Source organism: Onychomys torridus, chromosome 8 (genome assembly GCF_903995425.1).
Source record: "Onychomys torridus chromosome 8, mOncTor1.1, whole genome shotgun sequence".
Classification (NCBI taxonomy): Eukaryota; Metazoa; Chordata; class Mammalia; order Rodentia; family Cricetidae; genus Onychomys; species Onychomys torridus.
Window position 1 is genome coordinate 9317664 of NC_050450.1, and position 12350 is coordinate 9330013.

At 45.2% G+C, this 12350-nt stretch overlaps 1 pseudogene; it reads right to left on the reverse strand.

Annotated features, from left to right (window-relative positions):
- Window positions 1–348: 348 nt before the first annotated feature.
- Window positions 349–6662, reverse strand: LOC118588233 (annotated as a pseudogene).
- Window positions 6663–12350: the final 5688 nt, after the last annotated feature.

Below are 12350 nucleotides of genomic sequence, written 5' to 3' on the forward strand. Positions count from 1 at the left end.
ACTCATTAAAAACTGCCACAAATGGAAAGTATTTTAAGGAAAAATTTGTTCTTCCTGGAAATAATCCATGCCCATTAAAACACAAACTCCAGAGAAGCAGTTACACTCCCGATGGGAGTGGACAGATACAACCACTGCCTACCTAAGACCATTTCCAGTTTATCAGCTACTCAGAACTTATTGTGAGATGTCGTCAGAGTCAGAAGACTGAAGGGCAGCATCCCTTCAGTGCCACCAGAGGAAACAAGCAAGCATCCTGTTGATCTCGGCGGCAGAACATCAGAGTCAATTTCAATTAGCATTGATCGTGTTGAGCTGACCTGATTTTCTTCCTTGACTTGTCTGGTATCATTCTTCTAGATCAAGTGTGTGTAATTCTCCTTCTAGCTCATCCAGGTCTTCCCCAGTGGCAGATTTTCACCAAGGGAACAGCATTGATCCTGGGTTGTTTTTTTTTTGTTTGTTTTTGGGTTTTTTTCCCCCCATTTTCTTGGCTCCCTCCACTGTCCTCATCCAAATTGCTTCTTTCGCCATCCTCAGTCCGGCCTCCAGACACTTTACTTAATTTGTTTTCGTCTTTATCTGAAGTGTGTGTGCTGAACCTTTCAAGACTGGCCATAGAGATACCAGTCTCTTCTACATCTCTTGGGATGTGCAGGCTTAAATTTGGGTCATTTACATTCATAGAATCATCAACCTCACCACCTGTCCCCTGAATGTTCTGTGTACCATCTGTTCCCTCCTTTCCTCCTCATTGACCAGCTTGGGACCAAACTCAAACACCTCATGACCACTGGTCACCACCCTGCTTTGAAGTCAGCTTTCCATCTCTCCATGTCCTGTTCAAGCGTATCAATCTTTTCTTGTCTTTTCCTTCTCTTCTGAAGTGGTTAAACTCTCCCACTTTCACAACTGAGTTTGGGTTTCAGTTCTCTGAGAGGGGCAAACAGGTGTCTGTCCCACAAAGGATCATTTCTCCACAAGGCCCTTGCATTCAGGGATGAGGCTTGAGCCAGCCTCACAATGTCTCAAGGACAAATCCAGCAGCCCCTTCTAAATCACGTCCAGACTTTCCCAGGCTTGTGCAGATGTGTCCAAAAATGAGACTAAACCTCAGCCAATTAAAAGTATACTAATGTAACTGCTGCTTGTATAACCAATCATATTGAAGATGACCTAGTCGTCCCTGAACCCTCTTAGCTGTTTAAAAGGAGCCTGCACACGCCTCTCGGTGTCGTTGGCATTGTGTACAGGTGAACGACCCCACACGCATGCTCAGTTATTAATAAACGCGCTTTGTCTTACATACTGTTTGAGTCTGGGGTCTTCCTTCAGCATTTCCTTGGACCCTACACTTCCACTTGAGAAAAGATTCTGCAGTGAGTTTGGTAACATTTGAACATAAGGCAGATTGATCTTTCAATTAGATCATCTAATAAAATTTCTTCTTCTTTCTCTTTTCTTTCTGTCTTTCCAGAAGGAAGGGCAGGGTGATGCATGTGACTGTTCCCGCCTCCAGGACTCCCAACCAGCCATACTTGTTCTTTTCAATAGCTTCAAGGAAATGTCTGCACACCATGTGAGTTTGGTTTTCCTTTTCTGCCTCGTGTACTACTTCCTCCATCTTGTTCTGCTCCTCATTACCCATAGTATGTATTTCAAGTTCTTCATCTCTGGCTCAATGCAGACACTTTGTTTTTCCCCTCTTCTCTCCGAGATGAGGTCAGGGGAGAGCAGATGCTTATCTCCTTTAGTGCACTGTCCTTGTTTGAAAAGTGCACACATCACAGCTTTGGGAGCTTCACCTTAGTTTTTTGTGCAGCAGCTACAGGTTTGAACAACTCATTTAGTTCCTGTAGTTCTTTCTTCTTGACATCTTCCTTCAAGGCCTTTTCATGACACTTTGTGTCCCTGATGAGGGTTCTGTTGACGATTCCACTGGAGGAGTGGCAGTCTTAACAGAAGACCCCTGCTGTCTTTGCGCCTTTAGACTCTTAAACTGAGAGCTTTGTCCTCTGGGACCTTCTCCTTGCTGCCCCAGCCTGAGGCTGGAAAAGCTTATTCTTTAAGACAAATTTCTTTTGCTTGTTTAATTGTTTTTGTTTGTTTGTTTTGAGATAGGATCTTGCTTTTTAGCCCCAGCTGGCTTCAAACTCATTATCTTCCTGCCTCAGTGTCCTGAGTGTTGTGGTTATTGCTTCTCATCCTCTTTATCCTGTGTTATAAAGCTACTAATGTGCTGGGCAGTGGTGGCACATGCCTTTAATCCCAGCACTTGGGAGGCAGAGGCAGGTGGATCTCTGTGAGTTCGAGGCTAGCCTGGTCTACAGAGTGAGTTCCAGGACAGCCAGGGCTACACAGAGAAACCCTGTCTTTAAAAACAAAAAGGAAAAGCTACTAATGTAAAACAGATCGTCCTGGGATCATCTTTACCATCAAGACATCTGAGTGAAGTTTGGGATTTTGTCATGGTTCTCTTTCTTGGCTAATCATTGTCTATAGAGTTGAGTACACCAGGGATGCTTGTACAAGCAAAATTCTGTTTTAGGGGCTGGAGAGTTGACTCAGCAATTAAGAATACTGGCTGCTCTTCCAGAGGACCCGAGTATGGGTCCTAGCACCCACGTGACAGCTCACAACCATCTGTAACCCCGGTTCTAGGGTATCTAATGCCTTCTTGCCTTCTGTGAGCCCCAAGCTTACATGTGGTTCTCATACACACATGGAGGCAAGACACTCATACACACAAAATAAAAGTAAACTAAGCTTAGGGTTTGAGAGTTGGGTTGGCAGTTAAGAGCACCTGTTTCTCTTACAGAGGACCCTGGTTTGGTTCCCAGTGCCTACATGGTGGCTCATAACCATCAATAACTTCAATTCCAGGGACTTTGACCTCCACAGGTCCCAGGCACACACATAGTATGTACATATACATGTAGCAAAAACACATACACATATGATAAATTAATTGCTATTTAGTTATTTTAAAATAGATTAATTAGAAGATTAATCAGTTAAAATGTAAATTAATTTAATTAAATCTTAATCTATAATCCTAGCACTTGGAAGTGTGAGGATTTGGAGTTCAAGGGCAACCTTGGCCACACAGAGAATTCCAAGCCATCCTTAGTAAGACCCTCTCTTACTAAAATAAACAAACAAAGCAGCCCCCCCCCCCAAAAAAAACCCCTCTTTTAAAGTCACAGACTGGAACCTGAGAGATACTGGATTGGGTCTAAATTCCAGCTGTGCCATATGACCCTGGGCAAGCTGCTTACTGTCCCTCAGCTTCCCGTGTGACCTGCCTTCATGGTGACAGTGCTGCTGTAGGAGCCTGGCCAAGGGCCTCCCATTCAGTAGGCACACAGGAAGGAGTTGCCTTCTAATAGAGCAGCAGTTCTCAATCTGTGGGTCATGACACCCTTGGGGGTTGGCCAACACTTTCACAGAGGTTGCCTAAGACCACAGGAAAACACACATATTTACATTAGGATTCATAATAGTAGCAATGAAAATAATGTTATGGTTGGGGTCACCACTACATGAGGAACTGAATTAAATCAGGAAGGTTGAGAGCCACTGCTAAGGAAGTCTGTCCGGCTGCCCCATGATAGCATGAGGGCTGAGATGGACAGTCATGCCAGGCATCCCCCAGTGCAGGGCTGTCTGGAGACAAGGCTGTCTGGAGAAGGGCTCCAGTGCTCCCCGGCCCTGCCTTGGCTCTACAAGGTGACAAGGGAGTTGCCCCAAATGAAGACCTCTCCCAGACAGACCTCTCTGCCCACACAAGCTAGGTCCAGTAGTTCCCGCAAAATTCATTAGCATGGGGGAACCCATCCTGCTGTGGTTCAAATCCTCATTCTGCCTTTTTCTCTGCCTGAATCTTCAGTCAACCTTCTGTTTGTTGGGGGTCATGAGATCACCTGTCACTTGGGGATGTTAGGAGGCTAAAATTCGCTCTGAGGGTTGGATGTGTGGAAACATGTTGAGGTAGCTGAAGGTGCTGGGGAACTCCTGACATCCTGACAAAACCAAACCAAAAAGCGATCCTTGAGTACCACTTGTGAGCCCGTCCTCACAACCTTCACGTCACTGACCCATCCAGCTGGCCACAGACAGCAGAGAGGCCCAGAAAGACCAGCCATCACCATTTGCCATGAGTTCAGTGCCAGCCTGGGTTACACAGTGAGTTTCAGAGCAGCATGAGATGCTGTCTTGAAAAGACAAAGGTAGAGGCTGGGTTGGTAACTCAGTCAATAAATTCTTGCCTTGCAAGCTTGAGTTTGCTTGTTTATTTTACTTATTTTGAGATTTTACTACTAATCAAAGGATACTTCAAAAACAGCCATCAAAAGTGCTGAAAGGAGTCGGATGTGGTGGTGCACACCTTTAAACCCAGCACTCGGAAGGCAGAGGCAGGCAGATCTCTGTGAGTTGGAGGTCAGCCTGGTCTACAGAGAGAGAGTTCAGGACAGCCAGGGCTGTTACACAGAGAAACCCTGTCTTGGAAACCCAAAACCAAAGCAGAAGAACCAACAACCAAAAACCAAATGAAAATTAATGATCAAGTTATCAGAGACTGGGGAAGTGTTTGGCAGGTCCTTAGAAGTCAGGGCTGGGATGTGGCTCAGTTGGTAGAGTTGCCTGACAAAGCCCTGGGTTCAGTCCCCAGCACCTCAGAAACTGGATGTGATCACTTACTGTAATCTCACAATCAGGAGGTAGAGGCTGGAGGATCAGAAATTCAAGGTCATCCTCAGCTGTGAGTTTAATGCCAGCCTGGGATACCTGAAGCACTGCCTCAAAAGAAAACAAGGAGGTCACCTGTTTCTGGCTTTAACCAAGGTCCCATGGGGCTCTGGACCTCATGGCTGCAGCTGAGCCACCATCTGCATGTCCCCAGGCTGTGGTGGTGGATTTAGCTTAGCTGGTAGAGGGAGGCTGCTTGGGGACAGCTAGCCATTGATGGCGTGGGCAGCCGTGTGTAGAGAACAGGGGGATTAAAACCTGGACAAGTAGCTTTGCCAGACACAATGGGTGTTGAGGGTCCCACACCAATGCCTCCCAGCCAGACGACCTTGGCCCTAGGCCCTCCTTCCCTGTGTCCTATCATACAGCTAGTCCTTCAACAACCCATGAACATGGACATACGAGCCTGGGGAGCAGACCCTGTGACCATGGTGAAGTCACTCTGCCTCTGTGGGCCTCAGTTTCTTTAGACGTAAGACAAGGCTTCCACATGGCCAGCCTCCTAGGGCATGTGGTAGTTAATTTGAGTGTCTGCCCAGCTGGGCTGGTAGTGCCCTGGTGGCTGGTAGACATGGTTTCTGCTGCACATTTGAGGGCTCCTGGAGGTCCTCCAAGTACAGAGCTACACCTTCACCACTGGCCGGATCGGTTCTTCCCAGAGTAGGGTGTGAACAGTTTGCTCTTGCCTCTGAAGCTTGACCCTGCTCTTCTTCCATCTTTGGACAATAAGACCTCTGGATTTTTGGGCCTATGGACTCCAGCACTTAAACAACAGCCCCAGGGCCAGCGAGATGGATTAGCAGGGAAAGAAAGGTGCTGATAACCTGAGTTTGATCTCTGGGACATATAGTCGAAGGAGAGAACTTACTCCTGCATGCAAGTTGTCCTCTGGTCTCCATGTACACTCTCTCTCTCTCTCTCTCTCTCTCTCTCTCTCACTCACACACACACACACACACACACACACACACACACAATGTTATAATAAGCTAGATATGATGGCACACACCTTTAACCCCAGCACCCGACAGACAGAGGCAAGTGGATCCTCTGAGTTTGAGGCCAGCCTGGTCTACATAGTTCCAGGACAGCCAGGGCTACAGAATAGAGAGATCCAAGGTGGGTGGTGGTGGTGGTGGTACAAAGACAGGTGGATCTCTGTGAGTTCCAGGACATTCTGGTCTATAGCATAAGTTCCAGGACTGCCAGGGCTGTTACACAAAGAAGCCCTGTCTCAAAAACCAAACCAAACCTACCAAACAAACAAACAAAAAAGAGATCATGTCTTAAATAACAAAAAAGTAGTAAAGTAGTAATAACAACAACAACAATAATAATAAATACCCCAACAACAGCTGCAGTACACATCCCTGGTTCTCAGGCCTTCTGGCTCCAACTAAACCACTTGTCTCTGCATCTCCAGCTTGTGGCTGGCAGATTGTAGGACTTCGTGGCCTCTGTGGTTGTGTGTCCATAATAAACTCTATTGCTTCTACTCTTTTAGAAACTCCTTCCTAACAATAGGCTGGTGTGTGCTTCAAACCACAGGTATTTAAGGACCTGACATACACTGAACCCTTAATTTAGTTACTGTCAAGAAGGCAACAGTTTGGTAGGGCCATGAGGTGCCATGGGAGGGCACACTCTCCCAAGTGTGGAAATTGACTTGATTTCCTTCTCCTTGTCAGGTGGCTTTGCCCAAGTTACTTCTCTTGCAGCTTCTGTGTCCTTTTCTGTAAGAGTGACAGTCAGCTGTTCCCTTTCGTTCGGAGCAGCAGTGGTCCTGCTACATAGATGTGTGCAGGAGTTACTGGGAGAGAGGTGAGAGAGGGGGTTATGGTGTGTGGGAGGCTGGGTGGCGCTCTCTGAGGGCTGGGATATATTCAATGATAGAGCACTTACCTGGAATGCATAAGGCCAGGATTTCATCCTCAGTACTGTAAAACATGAATAAGGGGCTGGAGAGGTGGCTCAGTGGTTATGAGGACTTGCAGAGGACCTGGATTCAAATCTTAGTCCCTACCTGGCAACTAACAATTGCAACTACTGCTCCAGAGAATCTGATGCCTTCTTCTGGTGTTCTCAGGTACTGAAACTACATGGTGCACAAACATACATACAGGCAAAACACTCATATACATGGTGATGTTGGGAGTAATGGTACATACCCTTAATCCCAGCACCCAGAAAGCAGAAGCAGGTGGATCTCTGGTCTAGTTCAAGTTCGAGCCAGCCTGGTCTACACAGTGAGTTTCAGGACAGCCAGAGCTACATAGTGAGACCCTGTCTTCAAAAGAAAACAAACAAACAAACAAACAAATTGTGGTGATGCAATATTAAGAAAATATCTCTTACATTCTAAGAGACTGGGGCTTTTTCTGGGCCTTACAGGCAGAGTTGTTAGTATACCTTGAGGTCATGTAAGACTTAAGACTGTTTTCCTAATGTGTACTCAGCCTGTTTGCTTAAGGCCTTGTTCAAGAGAACAACAATGTATCAACCACTATTACTTGCCTTGAATTTCCTATGTAACCAACCTTTATAACCTAAGCTAATGCAAACCTGTAATCTTAAATGATGCACTCCTCCATGCCTGGGCCCACAGGAATGCACTTGTGCTCTGATAATCATTTGTTGAGAACAGCAAAAGTAGATGTCAGAGGTGGCTTATAAAATGGATGTCCACCATAAATGCTGAATAAAACATTTGGATATTGCTTAATAAACAAGTAGTTCTGATTGCTGTGCAGGTCAGTTGCAGTCAGTGACATCATCCCTTGCAAACTCTGTGAAAGACTTCTGTAAAGTGTCCCATTGCTTCCCCATGGGACACTTTCTGTGCTGTGCAGTAAAAACGGGGCAAAGGCCTTTGTTAGGGACAGACACATTCAGACAGACAGACACAGACACACAGGGACACATTTACCAGACAGCTTTGAGGCAGCACAAATTCAGACTCACACAACGGACAAACAAGAGGACAGAGACAGAGGGAGCATGAAGCAGAGAATTGAAATGGGGACCCCTCGCTTTTGGTTTAAATGACACCAAGGATTTCTTCCCTTATCATGATATTGGTGATGCAGAGTTAATCACTAATGTGTTTAATCTACACAAAACAAAAAGCAAATCATTTAAAACTTTTAAACCACAAAATACATAAAATCAGACATGAATAATGGCCCCTGAGAACTTCCATGCCCCCAATCCTGGTACCTGCCATTGTTGACTATATGTCGAAAAGGACTTTGAGAGATGCTGAAAGAGCCAGGTGAGTCCACTACAGTCATAGAGATACTCCTAAAAGGCAAGTATAGGTAGGGTGGGCACCAGGAGCAAGAGTTACAGAAGAGACCATAATGAAAGAGCTGTAAGCAAGGGAGGCAGCAGCCTCAGGGAGCTGAAGAGCTTCCCAAAGGCTTTTAGCCACAAGAGAATCACTGTGGATCTCTACTTGGAGGACTATAAAAGGATTTGTGAAGGGCACACTCCCCTGAGCTTGTGGTCAATGATTAGCACAGCTTCAGGAAATAACACAGCAGTGGTTAAGTGAGGTGGGCTTGGTGTGGAGCTGAGTGTGAATGTATGTGTGCATAAGAGCATGATGCGCACAAGGATGGAGGTTGGACAGGCCATGGTCTCCTAATGCTCTAGAGCTATGGGGACACTGGCTGAGGTCTAGCTCTGGTCCTTAAGTCACCTGTGTGACCTCAGGAAGTCTCTGTCCTTCTTTGAGTCTTTGTTCATTCCTCTGTCAGCCACAGAAGTTGGACCTGGAACCCTATGGGCCTGGCCATCTCCATCCCTGTCACTTGGCAGCAAGCAGGCTTGCTTGGGTGCTTGCCTGGGAGGGTCTGGCATAGGGTAGGGATCCCAGTCTCAGGAACTACTGGAGGAGGGTCCCTGCACACAAGGCAGGCCCAGAACCCCAGAATAAGACCTTATTTGGAAACTGGGCCTTGCCAAGGTGATCAAATAGAGATAAATGGAAGACACTGGATCAAGGTCCCCACCAGTGTCTGTGGTCCCCCAAAGAAGAGGAAACACATACCTGAAAGGACAGCGGTGTGTAGCTGGAGTTCTCCTGCCTGGCCCAGTCAGGACAAATCTCTCACCCGCCAGGCCCACAGACGCTCAGAACCAACCAAGAAAGTACACAGAAACTTACATTGTTTACAAACTGTATGGCCATGGCAGGCTTCTTGTTATCTACTTCTTCTATCTTAAATTAACCCATTTCAGTTAGTCTATACTTTGCCACGTGGCTTGTGGCTTACCAGTACCTTACATCTTGTTATGGCAGCGGCTGGCGGTGTCTCTCCCCAGCCTTCTACTTCCCAGAATTCTCTTCTCTCTTGTCCCGCCTATACTTCCTGCCTGGCTACTAGCCAATCAGCATTTTATTTATACAGATCAATATCCACAGCACTTCCCCTTTCCTTTTTTTTTTTTTTTAAAGGAAGGTTTTAACTTTTACATAGTAAAATTATATATAACAAAACAATTATTAAGCAAGAATTACAGTTACAATATTAAGGAAGATATCCTATCTATCTTAAATTTGTGAGTCTGAGGTTTTAATATCTAACTTATCTTTTATCATAACTGAGGAAATTATAACTATCTAGTCTTCAACCACATCAGAGACCTCAGAAGGATATAATATTATCTGAGAACCGGGAGAAGGATGCAAGCAACTTTCGGGAGTCTTGCAGGGTAGACAGAGACAGCTGGCAGCCTGGACAGTCACCTAATGTTCCTTTGTAAAGTTGGGGCATTTGTCTTCAGCCCACAGGGCTAGAGTCTCTCGGTCACTTCTCTCAGTGTCCTGTAGAATGTCTGGCAGTTTCCTCTGTGAAGCAGGAACCTGAAGGACCATTTTGTCAAGCGAAGTTTAGTGGTCACCTTTCTATGGGTCCTGCATGTCTAGTTGATCAAGCAGTCCAGGCAAGAACAGTTTCTTGCCCAAATGGCTATTTTTGCCAAGATGAAGATAAGATATGAAGTGTCTTCAATGCCCATCTTCCTCTCTGAATTAAATTGGTGTTGCCAGGAGCAGGCATGTCTCACCGTGCAGAAAGTCTAAATTTTAAAAGTATTTTAAATGCCATATTCTGTAGGTCTTTAAAGTATTTGAAGATTGCCTATCTATCTGAAATATCTCTATGTGTACCTAGGAGACTTAACTAACATGGCTATGAGTATGATTATCATAGATGACTAATTATCAATCTACTTTTAATTATCCATTACAATTTAAAATGAGCTATACAAACATAATACCTTAAACAAGAGTAGAAATATACCCACAGTATAACAAAATTAACTTTAAGTTTGTATCGATAGACCAAAATCCATACCAATGTAAAACATTTTAAACAAGTTGTTGCTCTTTAGAAGTAAGTTCCCTAATCTACCCTTTCATCCTATATCATATCCCCTTTTCTTCTTTAGAAAGAGATCTCATTTATAATCAACCTGCTTTAAATAAAAATATTGGGTTTTTTTTCTGTCCCGCACCAGAGGGCTCTTCTGATTTGGGACAAAAATATCTCTTAACCTTTTCTTTTAACAATATGTCTGGTTTTAGAGAAGGAGTGAGCCAATTCCATCTCCAAAGCCAGCTTGATAATTTTGGGAAATTGGGCATAGTTTTTCTTACTACTTCCTGCTGGAGGGGGCACTGTATCTTATGGGGACACAAAGAAAATTTTAGGATTATGGAGCAGTCCATGAGGGTAAACCTCTGAGCTAGTTGCCTTGAAACCATTCTGGATGTTGGATCATCTGGGCCATGGTGTCATCAGAGACCTTTCAGGTGGTCTTGGCTGATCAAACCTGATGTATCTTAATCTGGAACAAATCCACAGCCTCTGGCTTTCTGTGGAAACAAAAGCAGAGACTCTTTTCCAAAGCAACATATCCTTATATCCAAATTTTGAAGTCAAGGTGTCTTTAAAATTTACATATTTTTTTAACTCAACAGCTTTTACAATCAAATCTTTTTCTGTAGTTAAAAATCCCAAAGACAACATAAACCAGATTCTCTGTGTAATATCCATCTTTGTAAGATTGAAACGCCTCTGTGGCTGCTGGCTCCGCCCGCCTCAGCTTCCCAAAGTGGTGGTGGTACAGTTCACTGCCAGCTCTGTGTCTGGAGCCATGTGTACCATCAACTATCAGAAGCAGTTCTATCAAAGCAGTGCATAGCCCAGAAACTTTTTTTTTTTTTTAAACTATCAAAGGCTAAATCTACCATGCAGCAGAGTAAAGTGCCGCTTGTAGACTCCTCATTCTTGTCACACTGCAGGTCAGACGCACCCGCCATAGTAGCTCAAACCAGCAAGCTGCCGCTAACTTGAGAGAGACAACTAGGGAGCTGTTTTTAGCTCCATTTTAGAATCTTTTTTGTCAGGTTTTAGGTGGAAACTCTTGCCAACACATTGGGCACCATTTGTAGTTAGAGTTTCCCTGCCTAGCCCACAGTCAGGACAAATCTCTCACCTACCAGGCCCATAGACGCTCAGAACCAACCAAGTAAACGCAGAAACTTAGATTGCTTACAAAGTGTATGGCCGTGGCAGGCTTCTTGTTATCTACTTCTTCTATCTTTTTTTTTTTTTTTTTTCTCGAGACAGGGTTTCTCTGTGTAGCTTTGCGTCTTTCCTGGAACTCACTCTGTAGACCAGGCTGGCCTTGAATTCACAAAGATCCGCCTGCCTCTGCCTCCCAAGTGCTGGGATTAAACGTGTGCGCCACCACTGCCCGGCACTACTTCTTCTATCTTAAATTAACCCATTCCTGTTAGTCTATACTTTGCCACATGGCTTGTGGCTTACCGATGTCTTTACATGTTGCTTGTCATGGCAGCAGCTGGCAGTGTCCCTCCCCCAGCTTTCCACTTCCCAGAATTCTCTTCTCTCTTGTCCCGCTTCCTGCCTGGCCACTGGCCAAACAGCATTTTATTTATACAGAGCGATATCCACAGCAGCAGTGTCAGTAAAAAGCCCATGGAGAAGGTCATCTAAAGTCATGGGCAGAGATTGTGGTGAAGCCATCAGGGGTCAAGAACCTGGGACTCATGATCCTCAGTGCTGGGATCAGTGATGTGTCCATCCTGACTCTAAGAGGAGTTTTGGTAGGTGTTGCTAAGACTCTATTTGGACCCTCACTGGTGACCTCCAGGAGAAGAGAGCAAACACTGTCAGGATTTGGAAGTCCTGGCCGTGATGGGGATACAGTGGGAGTGGTCATGGGTGAGTATTGCACTGTTTCATAGGGTTTGTTGTTGTTATTATTGGTTTTTGGTTTTTTTTGGGGGGAGCTCTGCATTTTAGACACTTGAGATGAGGTTTTAAACCTCTATCCAAAAAAAAAAAAGTGTGTGGCTTAGCAGGTAAGTCCTCTGACGTCCACACTTGCAGTGTCGTACACATGTGCATACACATGACTAGAGGGGGGGATGACACAGGACACACAAAAACATGCCCGGCATGGTGTCTCACACCTGTAATCCCAACACTCAGGAAGCAGAAGAAAGTGAATCTCTGTGAGTTCTAGGCCAGCCAGGGCTACGGAGTGAGACTTTGTCTCAAAACCAA